Source organism: Labeo rohita, chromosome 10, assembly GCF_022985175.1.
Source record: "Labeo rohita strain BAU-BD-2019 chromosome 10, IGBB_LRoh.1.0, whole genome shotgun sequence".
NCBI classification, from domain to species: domain Eukaryota; kingdom Metazoa; phylum Chordata; class Actinopteri; order Cypriniformes; family Cyprinidae; genus Labeo; species Labeo rohita.
The window spans coordinates 27006113-27032086 of record NC_066878.1 but is presented as its reverse complement, the minus strand read 5'-3'; positions in this window follow the sequence as shown (position 1 = coordinate 27032086).

Here is a 25974-nt window from a genome sequence, read left to right as displayed (position 1 = left end):
AACAAACTTTTTTACAGATTTTTTGTAAAAAAAGTACGCACAGTAGAGATCTGAAATTTTGTATATGATCTATTGGGCATATTACCCATCACATAGATTTTTTTCAGACAAATCTGAGGGGGTCAGGTGGGGACCATTTGATGATTCCAGCTGGAATGACCCTTCTTTTAACTTGAGTGTCGTGTTTTTATAATGCCGTTTCATGCATGAGACGCTGCAAGAGATGCGAGTCAAACACGTCCATGTTTACATAGAAAAAACAATGGAAAAGCAGCGCAATCGAATAAAAAAAAAACCTGTGAACTACTACTGTATGTCTGATATTTCATGTTTGCATCATGGTGAAAGGCCGAAAGCTGCTGTTCATTGTTTTTAACATTTAAAGTTAATAGTTTACTGATGTTATACCTTCAATCATTTTGAATTTAAATTGCCTTGACCTTTGAGATTTTTTTCAAGCATTTTCCTTGGATTTTTTCTTAACATATAATACATATAAGACAAGTTTGTACAAGTAGTAGTTGTAGTTGATGCTCGAATGAAGTTGTAGTTATATTGTCAAGTTGATGTTATGTGTTATGTGTAAAAAAAAAAAAAAAAAAAAAAAAATAAAAATCAAGAATCTATTCTGTCATCCAAGATGTTCATGTCTTTCTTCAGTCGTAAAAAAAAATTTTTTTGAGAGAAACATTTCAGCATTTTTCTCCATATAATAGACTGATATGGTGCCCCGAGTTTGAACTTCCAAAATGCAGTTTAAATGCAGCTTCAAATGATCCCAAATGAGGGTCTTATCTAGCCAAAATCTCAGTTATTTTAATAAAAGTAATACAATTTATATACTTTTTAATGTCAAACGCTCGTCTTGTCTTATTCTGCCTGGACTGTTTTTGTTCCGGTTCATGACAGTTAGGGTATGTCAAAAAACTCCCATCTCATGTTCTCCCTCAACTTCAAAATCGTCCTATATCGCTGTTTTACCTTTTTTGTTAAGGGTGTTTGATCTTCTTTGCATGTTCACTTTGCAAAGTCTGCGTCGGTACTTCTGCAGCGATGTAGGATGATTCTAAAAATGATTTTTGAAGTTGAGGGAGAAAATATGATTGGAGTTTTTCGACATACTCTAACTGTCTTGAACCACAATACACAGAGTTCAGGGAGAGAAAGACAAGATGAGCGTTTGAGATTAAAAAGTATTTAAAGTGCCCCTATTATGGCTTTTCAAATATGACCTTTCATGCAGTGTGTGTCATGTAGCTGTATGTGAACAAACTATCTGCAAAGTTGTGAAGCCGACAGTGCACGATACATAAAGTTATTGTCTATCAAAAAAAAGAGTCGGTTCACGACAGCCTGAACGAGTCGTCAGGATTTCGAATCTTTTTCTGTTACGGCCACACGTCACAAAGTAACATATTTGCATAATGTCCGCCCACGGTCTACGTCGCGAACAACCTGCCCGCTCATAAAATTCGATGTGGTTTACCTCACATGGAAATTTACACGTACATTATACGGAAGACGCTGTATCCTACCCTGTGAGTAAAACTGTTTTATATTCACTTCCAAAAGATGATGAATCTACAAAAAATTTATTTTCTAGCGATCGTTGAAAATAAGTAGTTGTGTATGTTATGTTGTGTAACAGCCCTGCACATGTCTTGCTAACCGGCTAAATCACGCTTCTGTAGTTCTGTTGTTCAGCTGTGGACCCACTGTAGTCTGACAATTTGTGATTGATGCAGCTTGACTGTCTGTCTGTCTCATTAGTTGAAGTAATGATAAAGGATGGCGCACGAAGCGGCTTTCACACCGAATGCGGAAAGCGCTGTGCTATGAAACCCATTCGTTTTAATTGCTTCCGCCCTGCGAGAACGGCTTGTTTCTGCCTCGACCAAAGCGCACGCCGCAGACAAAGTTCAAATGAGTTGTTCAAATGAACTTTTGCCGCTGTGCTCTGAAGGGCTGCACTGAACCCAGCGGCCAGCGCAGCGCTTTCCGCGTTCGGTGTGAAAGCCGCTTAATGCATTATACAATGTTGAAGTTTACAACATAGAGGTGTGCCCGGTTCGCTTACATAAGCAAATTGCGAGCACTTCCCACGGTAGACTGTGCTAACTTGTCGATCAGCCACTTCAGCCGTTTCATCATCAGACTCTGGCTGGAATTGTTATGGTAAAATCGATGCCATCTTTTCTATGTATTGACAAGTATCCAGGGCTGTCAGTCAGTGATGGCAATGGGCGTTTCGTTCTCCGACACGCTGTACGCGATAGACCAATCATAAAGGACTGCGCCATCTGACCAATCACAGCAGTGAGGGCTCACGGAAAGGAGGGGTTTAGAGAAACTGATTCTTCTAACTGCTTCGCATGAGTCGTTTATGAATCATTTAGAAATGGGGTAAAATTAAATCTATTTTTGGAGAAAACTAAAGTGTTTTTTGACCTTGCATACACGTAAACCTGTTTTGGGAGTCTATTAAAACAATATTAGCAACCTTTAAAATGGCATAATAGGGGCACTTTAAATTCTATTTTTTATTTTATGAAAATAACCAATACTAGATAAGACCCTTGGTTGGGATCGTTTAGAGCCCTTTTGAAGCTGCATTTAAACTACATTTTGGAAGTTCAAAATCAGGGCACCATATAAGTCCATTATATGGAGAAAAATGCTAAAATGTTTTCCTCAAAAAACAATTTCTTCACGATTGAAGAGAGAAAGACATGAACACCTTGGATGACAATGGGGTGAGTACATTATCTGTAAATCTTTGTTCTGGAAGTGGACTTCCATGGCCATTTCAAATTTTCAATTCTGTTCGGGACTATAAAATTTGATTTAGTTTCTGTTTCTGTGGTGTTTGTGGTTGGCCAAACTGAACCAGGATTTCCAGGGCAAGACTCTTGACAACATTTGTGCGTGTTCTTATTTCCGTACAGGTAGGTGAAAGTATTAATACTGCTGGTACATATCTTAAAACTTATTAACTTTAGTTTGTCAAAATATTGTGCCCTTTCCTGCTTACTAAATCCTTCTCTATATGATTTAGCAGCTTCCACATGTTTTTTCCGTGGTTTAGACAGCATTAATTAGCAGAACAACATGTTCAGTAGTACATTAACCGTGCAGTTCATGCTGTTGTTATCACATCCGAGTATCGGCAGTATGGCCGCGCATCCACTGTCGAGGATTTTTTAAAATTAAGTACTCCAATTGAATGGAGGAATATTTACAACAGCACTATAGGCCACAAACCTTCAGATCACCTGCCATGCAGTTCATATCCCGATGAGAATTATCTGAGTCATTGCAGTCTGTCTCTTACAGAGGCTCTGGGGAATAAAGGTATTGTGGCGGTTGATCCCAGCATGCAAGTCTTGACACTGGCGCATCAGTCGCACATTGACTGGCAAACAGTCACTTTAAGAGCTCGGGAGAAGAATTGATCTATTTATCCCGGTGGAAACCCCTAGAGGAGCCGGCAAAGCAGCCCGGGCTACTCATGTGTAACAAATTGTATCCAGCAGCAGCGGCTCTCTGAGCCGGTGCCGCTTCGGATAGAAGAGCACGAATCCCCACAGGACGCGCCGAATGAAATCAGCATTCAGCCAGAAGTGAAAGTGACCACAGACACCTCAATGAAGCATCTTTACTCCACTGACTCACGCAGTAACAGCTTGAAACCGTTTCTCTAAAAGTTTCAAGACGGGTAAAATAGCAGGCTGATAAATCAAGATGGAGCCGTCACACAGGGCACACATCTGTAAGGAAGTAAGCTGTTCCTACTCATCACACACACACCTTAAGCAAGGGATTCTTTTTTTTTTTTTTTTTTTTTTTTTGTAATTGCGCCTTTGAACGATTACATAATTGTGGCATCTGTAATTGTAATCACGATTAGAAATTCAATTAGTTGTGCAGCCCTACCTTGAAGCACTAAAATGACCTAAACTGAAATAAAGCTAACCCCCCCCACCAATAAACTACTACAAAAAACAAATAAAATAAAAAATGAAAACAGTTGTAAAAAATCAAATTAATATTATTAATAATAATAATAATTAATAATATTAATAAATACTATAATATTATATAAATAAAACAGAAAACGTTAAAAATGTGTTTCAAAATATTAACAAATACTATATTATGCAAATAAAACAGAAGATAAAATTCAATTAAATCTAATTCAAAATATTAATGAATACTGTATTATTATATAAATAAAGAAATAAAAAATGAAGCAGTTAATAAAAATCAAATTCAAAATATTAATAAATACTATAATATAAAAATAAAATAAATGAAAACAGTTAAAAAAAAAATCGAATTCAAAACATTTAAAAAAAACTACAATATTATATAAATGAAATACAAATATAAATGAACAGTTGATAATCTAATTCAAAATATTAATAAATACTATAATAATATAAATAAAATAGAAAATAAAATGAAAAGAGTTATAAAACCTTACTCAAAATATTAATAAATACTATAAGAATATAAAATTAAAATATGATAAAAAATAAAAACAGTAAAAAAAATCTAATTGAAAAATATTAATAAATACTAATATAATATAAAATAGAAAATATTTAAAAAATGAAAATGGTTTAAAAAAATACTACAATATTATATAAATAAAAAAATAAAATAAATAAACCTAATTCAAATATTAATAAATACTATAATATAAAAGTAAAATAAAAACTGTTAAAAAAAAATCTAATTCAAAACATTTAAAAAAAATACTACAATATTATATAAATGAAAATAAATGAAAACAGTTCATAATGTAATTGAAAATATTAATAAATACTATATGTACACAAAATAAAAAAATAAAAAAAGTTAAAAATTCTAATTCAATATATTAATACATACTATAATAATATAAATAAAATAGAACATAAAATGAAAACAGTTAAAATCTAACTCAAAATATTAATAAAAATCTAAAAATAAAATATGATAAAAAATAAAAACAGTTTAAAAATCGAATTGAAAAATAATGAATACTAATATTATATAAATAAAATAGAAAATAACAAAACAAATATATATATATATATATATATATATATATATATACACACACACACATATATATATATATTCCTTCCCCATAGTAGTTGTGAAGCACGTAATCTGACAACATACATCACTCACAACTTCCACACATTGCACAAAAACTACGTTAAGCCGACAAATACTCGCCTACGGCAAAAACACATCCATGAGTGTAAAGTCCTGCAAACACAGCACTCCGCTTCTGCCTAAATCTACTGACAGTGAGGAAGAAGCGATGCCAAGTAACTAATGCCTCGCTTTCCATAAAAAATAACAATGCAATGTAATGAGTTGTTAAAAGTAATGTTCCCAAACGCTGAGTTTCAGTCATCGCAGCTCAATAAACAGCTGAAGTCTGAGTATGGACGGATCGGTTGTGTTGATTGGTGCAGTGCTGATGAGTCTCCTCAGGGTTTCTAGTAAATTTGGGAGAAGCAGCGTGAGTTTTGAAGCGGTTACACTGTCTCGCTGATGCCTGCGAGCGAAGCATACGACTCTATGACTGACTGAACGCACATAATAAAACACACCAGCTCGTCTGAGGCCTCCTGGACTGACGTGTGCATCACATACTAAAAAACAGCAGAAATGTGCTCATTTTAGAAGCAACAGAAATTTAGCTGAATATTTATCATCAGCACTTATTTTAAAACTTTTAATTCTAATGTATGCTAATGTATAAAACAGGTGCTTCTGACACCAGTGCAAGTTGCGACTCACAACTGTGAACAACTTTAATATGCACATAAAATATTAGAGAAAACTATTTGACTGAACTATATTTAGTGACACTAAAATAACACTGGCAACTAATTGAAAAAAATTCTATTAATAAAATTCTTAATCTGTAAAAAGCTGTAAAAAGATAAAAAGCTTAATCTGTATTTAACCAAAAATAAACTGATAAAAGCACATAAAAATCACTCAAATAAATGTGCAATGTTTTAAAAATAATACAATTATTAAAGTGAAAAAGCCAAATAAATAAATCTAAATCACATCACAAAATTACTAAAAGGTAAACAAATTAAAGTGAAAATATATATGAAAATATGAAAATAAAATCTAAATCTGAATATTAGATAAACAATACTAAAATATCACTGACAAAGTTCTAAAATAACTGTAACTAAATTTTAAATAAAATTAAAACTTTATCTGTATTTAATCTGTATTTAATTTTAAAGTACTAAAAGTGAAATAATGCCAAATAAATTATAAAAAAAAAAAAAAACCCACAACAAAATTACTAAAAGTTCAACAAATAAAAAAACTGCATGTATTAAAATAAAATCTAAATTCAAAATAGTAATACATACTAAATTATATAAATAATACTAAAATAACACTAATAAACACACATTTAATTTTAATTTTAAAAATGTAAACTTTTTTCCAGCTATTATTTCAGCCAGTCACCACAAAGAATATTTCTTATTTTCATTTAGTTAACCTGACATACCAAAATAACTACAAATTAAAAATTAATAATAATAATAATAATAATAATAATAATAATAATAATAATAATAATAATAAGATTAACTATATAGGCATCTTTCTAAAAGAAAAAATAATAATAAAATAAAAATGGCAAAACCACAACAAAAATATTTTTTTCTAAAAGTCAAAAAGCCAAATAAATAAATAAATAAATCTAATAAATAAATCTAAATTACATCACAAAATTACAAAGTAAACAAATTAAAGTGAAATATATATGAAAATATGAAAATAAAATATAAATTTAAATTATTAATAAAAACTATAATATTAGATAAACAATACTAAAACATCACTGACAAAGTTGTAAAATAAATTAAAGTTTTAAAATTACTGTAACTAAATTTTAAATAAAATTAAAACTTTATCTGTATTTAATTTTGAAGTACTAAAAGTGAAATAACGGCAAAAAATAATAATTTTTTTTTTTTTGCCGACAAAACTACTAAAAGTTCAACAAATAAAAAAACTGCATATATTAAAATAAAATCTAAATTCAAAATAGTAATACATACTAAATTATATAGATAATACTAAAATAAAACTAATAAAAACATTTAATTTTATTTAATAAATTTTAACTTGTTTTATGTCAGCTATAGTCACCAAAAGAACATTTTTTATTTTCATTTAGTTAACTTGACTTTAATATTTTTTAGCAGTGGTGCTTTAAAGAATTTATTATTTGAATAATATAATATTTATTTATAATTAATTTATCTTTATAAAGTATAAATTGTGCATGTAATATGTATAAGATGTATAAAATAATATTTTATATATATCTTAAAAAATGAATAGAAAGTTAAAAAAACAGCATTTAACTGAAATAACTGATTTAATGCATCCTTGATGAATAAAAGCATTCATTTCTTTTGGGCAGTAGTGTATAAAACGCAATTTAAATAACTAAAAAATAATAATAATAATAATAATAATAAATAAATAAAAAATAATAATAATAATAATAATAATTTGATCAACTATATAGGCATCTTTCTAAAATAAACAAAAAAGAAAAATAATAATAAAATTAAAATGGCAAAACCACAACAAAACTTACTAAAATTCAAAGATAAAAAAGGAAAATATAAAAATAAAAAAAATATTCAAAACATTAATAAAAAGTGCAATAGTCTCTCAATGAAACTAAAATATCACTACCACTGACACAGAAAACCCTCATGCACTTCAGCACCAATTTTGACAGAGATCAGCCTCCAGTGTAAATCATTAACAACACATAATTAAAACCTCACATAATGATAATCCAGAACTATCAATAAGAGCAGATAATGAAACTCATTACACGATCATATTAACATTTAAACACGCAGGTGCAGAAGAGAAAGAGTGTCTAAAGAGAGAAGAAAATAAGATCACATTTAAATAGAAATATTTAATTAAAAAATAATAGTAAAAATGGCAAACGCATGACAAAATGAAACGAACTCTATCAAAATAATGCCAATCCAAAATATTAATAAATGTTATAATATTATTAATAAAAGGTGATGGATTCATCTGCTCAACCGCTCAGGCCAAGCAAAAGCAATATTTTTCACACAGCAAAGATAGCACCTTCATATTACAACAAGGTTTTTCTCAGTTACCTTGTGATGAATGAGAGGACGTGGTACAGTCCCAACATTTCTAAAATTACAAACACTAAAGATTACATTTGGTGTTATTGAAGCCGGGCCGAGCGTTTGTGGCACCGATATTAACGCCGCATTCAGCTCTCAAAGTGTTGGATGACCGTACATTCAGCTCCACTGCAATACGCCTCATAAACAATTGATCACAGCAGCACAAATGGATACAGCAGCGCAGCACTTACAGTGAGCGAGTATTGTAGTTTTATTCTTCTGCTACATCACTGTCTGCAAATAATTCAGCTAAACACACCGACTCTGTTTACTTGTGTAGCTTTCATTCATTTGTGCTGTTAGAATATTCATCAGTGAATGGGTGCCGTCAGGATGAGAGTCCAAAGAGCTGATCAAAACATCACAATAATTCACAAGTAATCCACACCACTCCAGTCCATCAGTTGAGAAGCCAAAAGCTGCATGCTTGTAAGAAACAAATCCATCATTACAGGGCTCTACATGCTGACCATTTCAAACGCATTTGCGTGCGACTGTGAAAAAATATTTAGGAGCACCATATGCTGACCTGATCAGCATATTTGTGTTTGCGCTGAGGGAAGTTTTAAAGGTTTCTACGTGTATTTGCAACGTTGAGTAACGTATCACAGACATGTGTGACCCTGGACCACAAAACCAGTCTCAAGTTGCTGGGGTTTATTTGTAGCCATAGCCAAAAAAATCATTGTATGGGTCAAAATTATTGATTTTTATTTTATGCCAAAAATCATTAGGAAATTAAGTAAAAATCATGTTCCATTTAGATATTTTGTACATTTCCTACTGTAAATATATCAAAACTTAATTTTTGATTAGTAATATGCATTGCTAAGAACTTCATTTGAACAACTTTAAAGGTGATTTTCTCAATATTAAAATTTTTTTGCACCCTCAATTCCAGATTTTCAAATAGTTATATCTCGACCAAATATTATCATGTCATAACAAACCATACATCGATGGAAAGCTTATTTATTCAGCTTTCAGATGATGTATAAATCTCCATTTCGAAAAATTGACCCTTATGACTGGTTTTGTGGCCCATGGTCACATATCTTACGAATACTTCCATAAAGTGTAGAGAGAATGTAAAAAGAGATTGATTGTGCAGTGTAGATTATAATGGAACTTTGTGAGATCGCGATGAACTAAGATGAGTGACAACTTTTAATAAGTTTTAAAGGAGTCTGTAAATGAGATATTGATTTAATACAACAGTTAAAGAAACAAGAAGTTAACATTAAGTGACTTAAATTGTCTGACTATAACACTATTGCCTGATTTTGCTCTGTTTCATCATCAAAAATGTTCTGAAACAAGTCACAACTGAGCCGCTGCGCATCTCCATTCAAACACAGCAGTGTTTTGTTTATGAATGAATGTGTGTTTTTAAACAAATCTAGTGAGTCATTGATTTAATTTCTCATTCATAAAGACTTGCTTTTTTCCTGAATGAATCAGCCGTTCGAACTAATCAAATGAATGAATGATTCAGTAATTAACTGCCACCTACTGGCAGTTTTAGTTTCATTTTTAAAGTAACTTTTGCAGTTATTTAAATCATTTAATATTGCTGTATTCAAAATGTTATATTTAAAACATTAATCTCAACATGAGCTTATGAATTTGATTGCACACATGCCCCTCTGAGCCTCATTAAACAAATGAAAATACACCTACAAGACACTTTTGTGTTCTTCTGTGCCACCTCTGTAGTACAAATTATAATACTAAAATAACTTGTAAGAAACAAATAATACTAAAAAAACCCCCATACATTTAAATGAATAAAAATTTTAAAAGAAAATTATTTCAGCGTCACCAAAGCAACATTTGTCATTTTCATTTAGTTTAACTTGACATACCAAAATAATTACAACTAAAATAAAGATAAAATAAAGAATAAACTATACATGCTTATTTATTTATAAATAAATATATAAATAAAAACACTATAAAACTTACTAAAATTCAAATATAAAAAATCAATAGGAAAACATAAAAATAAAAAGTCAAAATATTAATAAAAAGTACAACAGACTCTCAATGAAACTAAAATATCACTATCACTGACACAGAAACCCCCATGCACTTCAGTACAGAGATCAGCCTATCGTGTAAATCATTAACATCACATAATTAAAACCTCACATAATGATAATCCAGCACATTATGAAACTTCTTACATGATCATATTAACATTTAAACAAAAAATAGTCTGAAACAAGTCCCAACTGAGCCACTGTGCATCTCCATTCAAACAGCGGTGTTTCCTTTATGAATGAACGTACGTTTTTAAACGAATCTAGGGAGTCAATGATTTAATTTCCCTTTCATAAAGATAGTCACTTGCTTTATTTCTGAATCAATAAGCCGTTCAAATGAATCAAATTAATGAGTGATTCAGCAATTAAATCAGTGACTTGCTGCCACCTACTGGCAGTTCTAGTTTCATTTTTAAAATATCTTTTCTGTTATTTAAATCATTTAATATTTCTGTATTCAAAATGTAATATATAAAACATTAATCTCAACATGAGTTTATGAATTTGATTGCACTCATGCCCCTCTGAGCCTCATTAAACAAATGAACACCTACAAGACACTTTTGTGTTCTTCTGTGTCACCTCCTTAAGTGTCAAGTTCATTTTGTTAATACTGATTTCATTTGCTTATGCATTTCATTAACTCCTTGTTTTACTTGTCCTTATTCTGTTGTTTTAATTAGAAATTTTAAGAAGATTAAAAATATATATAGCATTTTTAATTTTTTTTTTTTTTTAATAAATGCCATTACAAAGCTAAAAACAAATTCCCCCATAAATCACTTTAAGGAGTCAAATAACACCTCGTAATGGGAAGGCTAATTTTTTTGTCAGATTTCTTTTTTATTATTGATTATAAGGTGCTCCTAAAGAGAAATGTAAGCGTTGTGCCCTGACATTAAGACATATTTTATGAAAATATGAGTCCATAATCCATAATATCACTTCCTCTAGTGAAAAAGTCCATCTCCTGTTTGTCTCTCACATCAAAATCCAGCCAAATATTTGTTTAGAGCTGTTTTGTAAATGGTGCTTGATCTGTGCAGATTCCTCTCCTGATTCAGACCAGTTCCACTGGAGGAAGTGTTATTATGGATTATGCATTCGTATTTTAGTTAAAAACATCTTAATGATGGATTTGTTTCTTAAAAACACACCACTTTTGTCTTCTCAAGACGTTAACTGATGGACTGGAGTGGTGTGGATTACTTGTGGATTTTTGTGATGTTTTTATCAGCTGTTTGGACTCTCATTCTGACGGCACCCATTCACATCCATTGGTGAGCAAGTGATGGAATGACATTTCTCCAAATCTGATGAAGAAACAAACTCATCTACATCTTGGATGGCCTGAGGGTGAGATTTTTTTATCAAATGTTCACTGTTAAGTCAACTATTTCTTTAACATGGCAGAGTTTATTGTGCATTTCTTTACAAACAGCAAGAAATGATTCTTTTGTAAGAGTCTTTCTGTACAAGTTCTTCCCACTGCGGCTTTATTTGCAAGGCTGCGGTTATAACGGTCTTGGCAGCATCTTGCTGGGCGACGTTATTCTCAATTATTAGCATATTCATGGACAGACCTCTGCTTCAACAAGTGTTATTCAGGCCTCTCGCGGACGGCTCGGTTGCTTTATGCAAAGCTCCTGTTTATTTTTGAGGCTGTTTTTCTTGGTGCCCTGAGAGCGCTTTATGAGACAAAGAACACAACAGAACAACGCGTTCCGACTAAACGCTCACCTGAGGGACGCCTCATTATCACAGCGTGATTCTCATTGAAACCGCACGCATTGTGAGAGCTGTGTTTCTTTAGTTAGTTCTGGTTAAAAGAGAAGGATTTTATTATTAAAACACAATAAGGGTAAAAACATGATGTAAAGTTATGAAATGCAAAAACAGTGAAAAATCTCTCAACTCTTCAGATCCATTACAAACAAATAAAATTGTGGTGGAAGCACTTGTGAAGATAATACAGTACACACCGTGATACTAAATAATTGCCATCCCAAATTACATGGCTGTACCAAAATATTAATAAAATACAATGAAAATTAATTTAAAACTACGTTTAAAGTACAGAGAAACTGACAGTGAAGCGGAATCTAATTTAATTAAAAAAAAAAAAAAAAAAAAAAAACATTTCAAACAATCAAAATTTTAAATGTAAACATTTTATAGGTTTGATCTGCTGTAAAATATCACATCACAGTGATTTAACAAAATTATTTGTGAATGAATCAAACCAATTTGTGAAATGAGTTATAAATATGTATTTATCAGGCTTTTTTAAAAATGTATTTACCCTTATATTTTTTTATTTTACTATTTAAAGCAATTGTAAATAATTAATATATTTATGTATGAATAAATCTGTTTAATAAATAAATACATTTTAATATTTTTTAAATCATTATTATTATTATTTATAAATAAATAAAATACCTAAATAATTTACATTAATATATTTTAATAAATAAATACATAAATGCATACATAACTCAAGTATTTATGTATTTATTTAAAACAGATTTATAAATAATTAATGTATTTCCAAATCGGTTTTTATTTAACAATTAATATTCTTCAATATAAATAATGATTAATTATATATTATTTTATATATTATTTTAATTAAGTATTTATTTAGTTGAATAAAAAATATTTCTAAAACAGATTTCATTTATTACTTTTTATTGTATGTATTTCTTTTGAACAATTCATTCAGAAGGAACTGATTCAAACAAACCCAACATAACAGAAATGACTCAAAAGATCTTAATTAAAAGAACTGATCCAAAGTGAATGAATGAATGAATTACTTTTTAAATAATTCCAAAAAAATTTTTTTTACTTATTCATTTAGTTTTATTTTTACTATTTAAGGTTATTATAGTTATATAAAACAAAAACTAAAACCATAAAATGTTTTAGTATTCATTCATATAGTTATACTTTAAGTACTAAAATGAATAAAAATATTAAATCATAATTAATATATTATCATATCATATTAAATATATATATATATATATATATATATATATATATATATATATATATATAAATAATCTATTTAAAAATACTAGCAAAAACTATAAAGAAAATAAAATTTAAAAAAATATATTAAATCATAAATTTAAATTGTCACTTTATTAAAAATATTAGCAAAAACTATAATAGTATACCAATTATACTAAAATAACACTCTTTTGAATGAAATCAATTAAATCAATAAATTCAAACTTCAGAACTTCAAACTTCATTTTTAAAGAACTGATAATTATTCAGGCACAAACAGAAAGGTCATGAAAATGGGAACCCCTGTGCTATATAAAAAAAAAAGTAGATAAATAAATAAATAAATAAATAATTAATAAAAGTGTCATGTTAGTTTTTGGTTAAAAATAGTTTGGCCTGCCAGATGCACACAGAACAAGTGTCATTCTCGGCCGGGTGTGAAAATTCACAAGTCATAAGAATCAGCCAAGAATATTTATCCCACCTAATTACCATCTTGGTTTCTCGTTGATTCTCTGGCAGAGTTGAGGACCATCTGTTTGGATTGGGAGGTCAACGTCGAACTGATTATACTCTCACTTTTGGGGAAGGAGTGCTTGCAGCTCTCACTGCGTCCTCAGACACCAAACAGCCTTTCCAAATTACCATAATTCCCATCATTCAGATGCTATGCAAATGACTAGCGAGTGCTGGTGGCACGTCATTGTGGGCACCTACGAGGGAAGGTTAAAGGCATCACACGTGTTGATAAATAATCAGTTAATCACTTAACCAGCACGTCTGCAGAACGATTGTTGTAATCATGAAAAGAGCAGCTAAATATGGAGTCAGATAATTAAACGCTCTCATGCAAAACACTACAGGCTGGGAGTTGCAATTTTGGTTCAATTTCACCACCCAAACCAGTCAGAAAAATTAGATCATTTACATTTTTTTTTTTTTTTTTTTGCAGTGTTTTTTTTTTAGTATCATTTGGATACTATTATAGTTTTAATTAGTGTTTCTAATTTTTATTTTATATTTTACGTTTTCATTTTTTATTTGTTAAAGTTTTAATTTTGTTGTGTTTTTGGTCATTTTTATTTATTCATTATTTAATAGTTTTTATTATTATTATTATTATTATTTATTCATTTATATATATTAATAAAAATAATAAAATTACTATATTTATTTTTTAGTTATTTTAGTACATCAAGGTAAACTAAAAAGAACCGTTTCATGCTTTTAGTTTAGTTTTACTATAATAACCCTGATTTACTGCTTATAAGTTGTCGCTTTATAGTTGTTGCTCATTATTAATTTTGTGGCAGATATTAAAATGATTGTGGATAGCAGCTCAGATCATTTGATTTTGGAAAACTCTGACCAGAAAAACAAATCTGCGCAAATAGAGACAAAAGCTTTCACTTGCTCTACATTTAATCTCAATTAAGATATGAAAGAGATGGCACTGTATGCTAAAATGGCACTGATATCATGATAGTGTAAAAAGCATGTGTTTGTTGTTTTGATTTGGGAAACTCTGTGTGCTCTTAACTCCGTCAGACCTCATAACACAGACACTCATTCAGTGACTGTTGCAACAAGATACTAAATCGCTATCAGAGTCACAGTAATGCTTCACCAGAGCCCACGAGACTGAAAACTGATCATTTCAGAGGCACTTCCACATCTAATATGAACAAACTCTCCTGAATCTGAGGATCAGGGCTCTGCCGGCTGGGATTACGCTCCTGCTTTAGTTCCCTCGTGCTGCTGCGCTGGATAACGAATGATAACACGGGTGAGGAGGTGGAAATAACATCACTGATTGCTGGATATGGGCACAATACATCTGCTGTGCCTAAGGATGGACAAGTAAGGACGCCACAGCAGCACAAACCTTATAAATAACGCAATACAATTCATTTATAATATATTTTATCAATAAAATATAACTAGAGATGCAACGATCAACTGGCTAGGGACCAGAATTAGGCGATTTTCCATGAGCGTAAGACAAGCGTCTTACATTTTAGACACAGTATTGACTGTTTTTACCCGATTTCGTTGACGAAAATGGTTCAAATTAGGGATGCAACAATACAGTTAGTCCACGGTTCAATATGTACCTCGGTTTTTAACCATGGTTTCCAGTTCGTTTCAGTTCTGATAGCTTGCCACATCAGAGTGTTTTTTTGCATCTAATTAAAAATAGGATGGGTTTCATTCATACTGGACAACAGAGGGCATGCTCGAGCAGAAAATACACACATGCGTCAAAGTAGCAGCACTGATTACATTCCGTTCCAGCTTCTCTAATATGGATAAAGGCATCGCTATTGCTTTAACTGAATAAAAACAAGATATAATGTTAAACGTTTTGAATGATGAAATGTAAGGACAATAAACACTCGTCTGCAATAATATATGATTTATCTGTGTTCTTCAAGCCATCTCAGGTATTTTCATAATGATTTTCATAATGATATTTGTAAGCCATAATCGACATAGAGTGTAGAATATATTGTCTGCCTCATTCTATGATTAGAAGCCACATCAGATCACAAAAGTAAGTTATTTCAAACACTCGACTGATGTTGTGAAGTAAAAATAAGTTATAATGTGCTCTTTTGTTGGGCAACTGGTTTAGAAAGGCTTATCATTGCATTTCATTAGAAGGGAAGATGCTCTGCGTGTGTTGCTTTTTCAAATATAAACAGGGAGGCGTTTCCTCATCTCAGCATGTGAAATCATGGGCACACACAGCAAATTTTGAGAGAAATAAAACAAGTAAATCATTTTATTGCAAAACCGAAAAACCGCAATTCACAAGCGCGTATTGAACCGTGGGTGTCGTACCGAACGGTTCGATATTATATTGAGTATTGTGACATCCCTAGTTCAAATCCACAGAACTGTTGCGTGTCTCCGAGCACCACAGCAGTTTTTTGTTATTGAATGAATCCACATTTTTGAAATAATCAAATGAGTCAATGACTCAGCAACCCATTCATAAAAGATAATCATTTGCCTTGTTTCTGAATGAATCAGCCATTTAAACGACTCTGTTGAAAGAAGGACTAAATGACTCACTCATTCAAAAGCCTCGTTCAGACTGTCAGCCCAAATCCGTTTTTGTCCATATCTAGATGGAATCGGATTTGAATAACTGACTGTCCACACAGTCATATCGCAAATGTTCAAATCCGATTTGTGTGTCCATAAGCGCTCTTTCGTTTTACGGAATGTGCGTTGGTTTCTATGGCAATGCCGTTGCGTTGTTATGCCAACGCTAAAATCAACAATAACAGCATTACAGTTTGCAATATAGATGCTGTCTTGTGATATCGTCGCAAAGCAGCGGCAGAAACGCAGGATCTGGAATGTGCGACTTTATTCTGTGCTGCCGTCTCCGCTGGTTTCAAAACTCAAAGAGGTGCGTATACTAGCTGTATATTGTCTTTGCCCACTTGATTTGCAGTTCGCAACAACACAAGCTTGTTTCTGCAAAGACATTTGCTATGTTTTCCACAAAAACGTCTGACGTGTTTACATTTTACGTGGCATGAAAACGTGAAAAAGCAGAAATCCGATTTGAATAGGATTCCAAACCACATACGAATGTAGCTCAAAACGGATTTGACCAAATCAGATTTCATGTAGTTTGTTGCTGTTCAGACTACCTAAATATGATTGGATTTCAATCGGATTTGCATACAAATCGGATATGGGCTGACAGTCTGAACGAGGCTAAAGAGTCATTTGATGTGAAAGATGAAACATTTAAATGCCCATTCATATATAGGGGTGAGAGAAAAAAAAAAAAACGATTCGCCGATGCATCGCGATTCTCTCTTCAACGATTCTGAATATTTCGGAATCGATTCTGAGCTTGCTTTTTGTTTTTTCCTGCATGTGGCACGTGCGCGCTAGAGACGTGGCGGGCTTCATTGCACAGAATTTGCGCTGTGAGACATGTGCGCGTTACTTGACAATGTGTGCTTCCACCCACCGTGTTTTACTTTAGATATGCTTTCATGAATCCCGTTTGGAATGCATTAGGCTACTATTAGATGCACGAAACCTGCACACTGACAGACTTTCACATGCGCTTTGTGTTTGTGAAGATCAATTGCGGCTGAAGTTAATGCACTTGCATTTGCACTTGCAGACAAAACATCTGATATATCGAAACAGATCTGTGCATTAAGGCCATTTTTTTTTTTTTTATTGGCATCAATGGTTCTATGAAGAACCTTGAACATCCATGGAACCTTTGAACTGCAGAAAAGGTTCTTTGTAGTCAAAAAAGGTTCTTTAGATTCTTAAAATGGTTATTTTAGGAACTGTTTATGAAAGGTTCTTTGTGGAACCAAAAATGGTTCTTCTATGGCATCACTGCAAAAACAAAGAGAGTACATTTTTAATAAAAATTCAGAATACAGAAAAAATGATACAGAATTTATGAAAGAAAAAAAAAACATTTCATAGGGCTCTATTGTTGTTAAAACTTTATTAAAAGAATAAAGTTTTATGAATTCCATTGATTAGACATCTATTTTGATAATTAAAGTTTATTTAAAGCATTATTATGGAACCCAGAATCAAATTTCAGTCTCCCACCTACATAAGTATTCATTGGTTAACTACATTAGTTAAGATCAACTAACAATGAGCAATAAATCTTGATTACATTGACAAATACATTTTTTAAAATCTAAAGTTGTATCTGTTAACATGAACAATGAACACTGCATTTTTAACTAACATTAACAAAAGTTAATGTTGCAATTCACAGAGCTCATAGTAAGTTCATATTACTACAACTAATTGCATTAACTAATGTAAAGTTTGGCTGGTGTTTTAATGTCAGCTTCTCGGCTATTATTATTATTGTGATTCACAAGTTGAAAAAGCATAAAGTTGCAATTTAAAAACCTATATAAAGACCGTTAAAATTTCTTCTAAAGTATTTGTGGAGTGATTTAATATACATAGAAAGCATTTTAAATGCAAGTGACTAATGTTTCAAGTAACATTTAAAGCAGTCTAAAACTTTTCTTGATGCTTGAAAACCCCTTTTCATCTTTGACCCTTATATATATGTGTGCAGGAACATAGTGGAGTTACATGGACCAACATGACGTTTTTGGTCTGTTTTTGAAGCTTGACAGCTCTTGCTCACTTTCGACTTCCTTTGTACGTACAACGACAGCTTGGACAATGTGCTAAACGTCTCATTTTGTGATGCACAGAAAGTCACGTGGGTTTGGAACGACATGAAGGTGAGTAGATGATGACAGTAGTTCATTTTGAGGTGAACTATCCCTTTAACTTGTCATAAAACCACAGTTCTCAGATACAGCGAGAGTGATTTCATGTTTCATCGAGACGGATTGGGTTCACAGTTCACCGCACAGCACATCTGAGCCTCGAGAGGGCCGGAGAGAAACGGCAGAGAAACATCTCGCTCCGTTTCAGGGACAATTTGTCTGTCAGAAAAAAGTTAGCAAATATCTCCAGCTAAAAAAAGCAATTACCGGCCATGCTGGAGAGCGGGCCACAAAAACACGTATTTACAGCAACGTCAAGACTCGTGCATTACCTCTTTAATTAGTTGTCGCTGTTAATTACAGTCGCTGAGAGCGTGTCCCGTAGCAACTGCGGAAAAATGGCCCATTTATTTAAGAGGCTCTAATGCAGCTTAGCAGATAATTGTTCATTAATATATGGGTTCGTGCATAAATGCATGACCCGGTCGTGATGTCGGCTAATTCCGATGACTTTTCGCCACAAAGTCACAAAAGTATGAAGCGTGCATGAAAATGAGGACTATTAGAGGAGCGACGATTCATAAATAAATTCTGGAAACACAGTAGGAGGGCTTTGCATAGATGTCATTGTGCTTCAACAATGGACTTATTCATTTGTGATGATAAACAAACGAGCGATGCCATTTAGAGGGCAGCGTGTGCATGGCCTTTTAAAAACAGGAGAAGGCGGTGCGTATAATTACATATCTGAATATGGATTGCCTTTTCTTATGTGATAATTGGATTTACTCCGAAGTGGGTTTATTCCAGCCCACGTCGACAGCAAGCCATTTAGGAGAAATATGAATTGCTCAACCTACATGCGATCCTGAATAATCACGATTATTCAACACCGTCGGCAAAACGCTTCTGACAGAATAAACATAAGCAGGGGTTGTGCCGGAGCGACGCCGGGCTGTAATTTACTTTTATAGACGTTTGTTTGCTTCCCAAACTGCCGCTTTTCAAGAGCACCGATGTGCGTGTCAGAAAAACGCTCACAATTGCAAACTCCCACCCTGTGATCTATTCGTCCTGTGCCAAGAGCTGCCGGTCGAGCGGAGAGATCTCACTCGGCTCGTTTCATGCAAATATATATTTCTCTCGTCTAAATGTGGCCGCTTTGAACTCGCTGCTGGACGCATAGCGGGGAAGGATGTGGGAAACGGTGCTTCAAGCGGAATGCTCTTGTTCCTCGCGGAGCGCTACAGTCCGCTGACTGGCAAATGAATCTGTGACTCTCTGCTGAAGTATTATCAACACTGAGCAGCAGTTTGTCACACAGAGACGGAGTAAACAGATGGGCCACAAAGCTGGAAGAAAAGACTTTTCATACTTCACATCTGACTGAAGAAACGGCTGTAGATTATTATTGATGTTGTTGGTTCAGTCCTCACTACAACTGGCACACACAGTCATGTGATCCAGGTATTACTTATGATCCTAGAACTTCATGACGTGTTTAAAAAAAAGAAAAAAAAAATTCAGAACAAACTTTAGGAATACCCTAGCAACACCATAGCAACAGAGGAACCCTTTGCAACAATCCCTAGAATACCCAAATGAGAACCCAAAATACCTTAAACTACTGCATATGTTGGCAACATCTTATAATAATCACAGGAACCACTGAGCAACTCCTAGGAACAGCCCATAATTACCTAGCAACTGCATAGCAACACCCTGGCAACATATGACATCAGAGAAACCACACAGAAAAGCCTAACAACTTACAGTACCTTAGCAACTGCATAGCAATGCCCTGAAAACATACTTTATTTCATCACACCATCCAATGTGCAGTGCCCTAGCAACCATCCAGAATACCTTAGCAATACTAACAAAAAATTGGAGCTCGCTAGCAACTGCATGGCAACACCCTGGCAACATATAACTAGGGCTGCAACGATTAATCGAACGATGTCGTGAGGCGCGTTTAGTCAATGAAGCTGGTACGTTGATTATTAGTAAAGCTCCATCACGTGCGTTCAGTACACAGAGCAAGTATTACACAGAGCGTAAAGCACTGACAAGCCACACCAAATCGGCCGCAAAATCGAATTCGATTTTGAGCGCGATTTTGGTGTAGCTTGTCAGTGCTTTACGGCTCTGTGTATTACTTGCCGCTCCAGCTGAACGTACGTGATGGAGCTTTACTACTAATCAACGTACCGGCTTCATTGACTAAACGCGCCTCACGACATCGTTCGATTAATCGTTGCAGCCCTACATACAACACATCAGAGAAACCACCCAGAAAAGCCTAACAACTTACAGTGCCTTAGCAACTGCATAGCAATCCCCTGGAAACATACTTTAACATCCTAGCAACTACAGAGCAAAACATTAGCAACCATCCAGAAACCATTGCAATGTCTTATAATATGCTAGGAACCACTGAGCAACACCTAGGAACAACCCATGATAACCTAGCAACTGCATAGCAACACCCTGGTTACAATATATTTCATCACAGCATCCAATGAGCAATGGCCTAGCGACCACCCAGAATACCCAAGTAATACAAACAAAAAATTGGAGCACGCTAGCAACTGCATAGCAACACCCTGGCAACATTTAACATTAGAGAAACCACCCAGAAAAACCTAACAACTTACAGTAACTTAGCAACTGCATAGCAATACCCTGGCAACATACTTACATCCTAGCAACTACTGAGCAACACCTTAGCAGCCACACAGAAACCACTGCAATGCTTATAATGTCCTAGAAACCACTGATCAACACGTAGGAACAGCCTAACAACTGCATAGCAACACCCTGGCTACAATATATTTCATCACAGATAACAGATAACATCACTGAGCAACACCTAGGAACAACCCATAATACCCTAACAACTGCATAGCAACACACTAAAAAGCATGGCAGTATATGTTGTGCAGACAAACATGTTCTTCACAATCTGTATGAATCTACTGCAGGTCAAATAAAATAAACAAGCTTAACGTGTGAATAATACAGTGTTGCTGATCATCTGCATGAGTGTCGTGTAAATTCATGCCTGCAAACACGCACAGCGACCGTGTCATTCCTCACTGCGAAACATGACATGTCACAGGACGCCCTCTGGAGCACGAACATCCCGCAGGACACTTGAACTCGCCCTCATTTCTCTCCTCATTAGAGGAATTACCTTGTCAAGCCCAAAACTGAGAGGCACATGTGAGAATAAAGCAAACGGCTCTGGAGGAAGATGGCCTGAATGAGACAGTGGCTCGTTTACTATTATTGGCTGCAGGCTGTTCTGAACGTCTGCATCATTACTCTGGTACATACAGCACAGTCTGACTGCAGCAGCTACCAACATCATGACAAAGACCAAATGTCTGTAGAGTTCACGACTTGAATAATACATGAAAAAAAAGAGAGCTGCAGCAGATTGCTCTCTGTCTATTAAAGCAACCACTAAGCAATGCCCTGACAACCACCTAAAATACGCTAACAGCTGCATAGCAACACTTGCAACATCCCATTACATCTTAGCATACACCCAGAACACACTAACAAAGCATAGCAACACACTAAAAGTAAAATACCCAGTACCTATATCATTCAGTAACTGCATAGCAACACCTTGGTTACATACTATAATATCATACTGTAGCAACCACTAAGTAATGCCACCTAGAAAACCCTAACCACTGCATAGCAACACCCACGTAACATCCCAACTTCTTGAGAGCTTACAACTTGAATAATACAAGAACATACTTCAACTGATTGCTTTGTCTACAAAAATATCCACAATGCAATGCCCTAGCAACCACCCAGAACACCTGCATAGCAACATCCTGGCAACATTCTATAATAACTTAGAAACCACCTAGAATAGCCCAACAACTGGTTATTTCGGAGGTCGCATCCTCCAGAGCTCGCATTTGAAGGCCGCACACTTCATTAAGGATGTCTTATTTAAGTAAATTAACCATAATAAAATTGACCATTATTCCTTGTGAGGTGTAAAATACTAAATTATCTTTTTAACTTTGCAATTTAATGGTTACTTTTCTTAAAAGAGACCTCCCCGATGATGTGTGCAGCCTTCAAATGCGACCTCCGGAGGATGCAGCCTTCCAAATGAGACACTGCCTATAATTTCCTAGCATAGCAACACCCTGGCAACATTCTATAATATACTAGCAACCATCCAGAATACCCTAACAACTGCATAGCAAAACCCTGGCAACATTCTATAATATCCTAGCATAGCAACACCCTGACAACATTTTATAATATCCTAGCAACTACTCAGAATACCCTAACAACTGCATAAATACATCCTGGCAACAATCCATAATATCCTAAAAAAAACACCCAGAATACCCTATCAACTGCATAGCAACACCCTGGCAACATTCTATAATTTCCTAGCATAGCAAAACCCTGGTAACATTCTATAATATCCTAGCGTAGCAACACCCTGGCAACATATTATAATTTCCCAGCATTGCAACACCCTGGCAATATTCTATAATATCCAAGCAACCATCCAGGACACCCTAACAACTACATAGCAACACCCTGGCAACATTCTATAATTTCCTAGCATAGCAAAACCCTGATAACATTCTATAATATCCAAGCAACCACCCAGAACACCCTAACAACTACACAGCTACACTCTGGCAACATTCTATAATATCCAAGCAACCACCCAGAACACCCTAACAACTGCATAACAACATCCTGGCAACATTCTATAATATCCTAGAAACCACCCAGAATACCCTAACAACTGCATAGCAACACTCTGGCACGTTCTATAATTTCCTAGCATAGCAACACCACGGCAACATTCTATAATATCCAAGCAACCATCCAGGACACCCTAACTTCTACATAGCAACACCCTGGCAACATTCTATTCTTTTTTTCCTAGCATAGCAACACCCTGGCAACATTCTGTAATTTCCTAGCATGGCAACACCCTGGCAACATTCTATAATATCCAAGCAACCACCCAGAACACCCTAACAACTACATAGCAACACCCTGGCAACATTCTATAATATCCTAGCATAGCAACACCCTGGCAACATTCTATAATATCCTAGCATAGCAACACCCTGGCAACATTCTATAATATCCAAGCATCCACCCAGAACACCCTAACAACTACATAGCAAAACCCTGGCAACATTCTACAATATCCAAACAATCATCCAGGACACCCTAACAACTACATAGCAACACCCTGGGAACATTCTATACTTTTTTCCTAGCATAGCAACACCCTGGCAACATTCTGTAATTTCCTAGCATAGCAACACCCTGGCATCATTCTATAATATTCAAGCAACCACCCAGAACACCCTAACAACTACATAGCAACACCCTGGCAACATTCTATAATTTCCTAGCATAGCAACACCCTGGCAACAATTTATAATATCCAAGCAACCACCCAGAACACCCTAACAACTACATAGCAACACCCTGGCAACATTCTATAATATCCTAGCATAGCAACACCCTCGAAACATTCTATAATATCCTAGCATAGCAACACCCTGGCAACATTCTATAATATCCAAGCATCCACCCAGAACACCCTAACAACTACATAGCAACACTCTGGCAACATTCTATAATATTCAAGCAACCACCCAGAACACCCTAACAACTACATAGCAACACCCTGGCATCATTCTATAATATTCAAGCAACCACCCAGAACACCCTAACAACTACATAGCAACACCCTGGCAACATTCTATAATTTCCTAGCATAGCAACACCCTGGAAACAATTTATAATATCCAAGCAACCACCCAGAACACCCTAACAACTACATAGCAACACCCTGGCAACATTCTATAATATCCTAGCATAGCAACACCCTCGAAACATTCTATAATATCCTAGCATAGCAACACCCTGGAAACATTCTATAATATCCTAGCATAGCAACACCCTGGCAACATTCTATAATATCCAAGCATCCACCCAGAACACCCTAACAACTACATAGCAACACTCTGGCAACATTCTACAATATCCAAGCAACCACCCAGAACACCCTAACAACTGCATAACAACATCCTGGAAACATTCTATAATATCCTAGAAACCACCCAGAATACCCTAACAACTGCACAGCAACACTCTGGCACATTCTACAATTTCCTAGCATAGCAAAACCCTGACAACATTCTGTAATATCCAAGCAACCATCCAGGACACCCTAACAACTACACAGCAACACCCTAGGAACATTCTATACTTTTTTCCTAGCATAGCAACACCCTGGCAACATTCTATAATTTCCTAGCATAGAGTTCAGAGCCTGAATAACGCATGAAAGCGCCGCAGCAGATCATTCTCTGTCCATTCAGGGAAATGCAGATGTTAAAGGTTCTGCCTTGACATGTTGACATCTTATCGCCTTACTTCTGACACGTGTCAGCTCAAAACGCAAGTATGCAGTGCACATCACGCTCTCAGGACATTCACGTCAATCTACGTCTCTGCAGACGTGGAACGGCCCATCCTGGGCGTGTCACAGCAGTATACTCCTCATCCTCACCCACAGGAAAGCACACGCCGCAGTCAAATATCCCAGTGCAGTCTGACAGGAGTGAGTCTATGCACGTTACAGTGGAAAAATGAGATGTGATGTCTCATTACATTACTAGTGCTGAAGATCACAGAACAAGCCTCAACAACACAACTGCATTTTTTCATAACACATATTTTGTATATTTCCTGAAATACTCTGACTGACAGTGATTTAGATGACTTTTGAAATTTCTGACAGATAATGCCTTGGAGTTTATTTTAGATCTAATATGAAACACGATCACTGTCATGAGAAATTGTATTTAAAGAATGTGTTCACTTCAATACGCCTGACTAAAAAGAAATTGTGATGTGCTTTAATATTTCTGCTACAACTTTAATAATGACATGTTTATGCCAAAGTTTCTTTGATTGAAGTTTTCATGAGTAAAAATAACATTTTGATCAATACCAACAAAGCTAAAGCCCCACAGCTGAACTGAATTCCTATAAAAAAAAAAAAAAAAAAAGTGAATTTTAATGCAATTAAATTCAACAAAAGTGATGCATTCTGGAACATTAAGTATTCTTCCATCCTGACCCACAAAAGTTCTTAAGGTTATTAAATATGCTGAACATATGACCTAAACTATAGCACCAAGCAGCAATTACGGGGCCGAGTACAACAGAGGTCAAATGAAGAACTAAGGAGCTGTCTTTAATTACTCAGTAAAGACCAGGGTTCTCTAACCCTGCTCTGCTATCCTGAGATCTACCTTCCTGCAGCTCCAACTCTGCTTCAACACACCTGTCTATAAGCCCTGAACATCAAGATGAACTCTACAGTATGGTAGCTCTCCA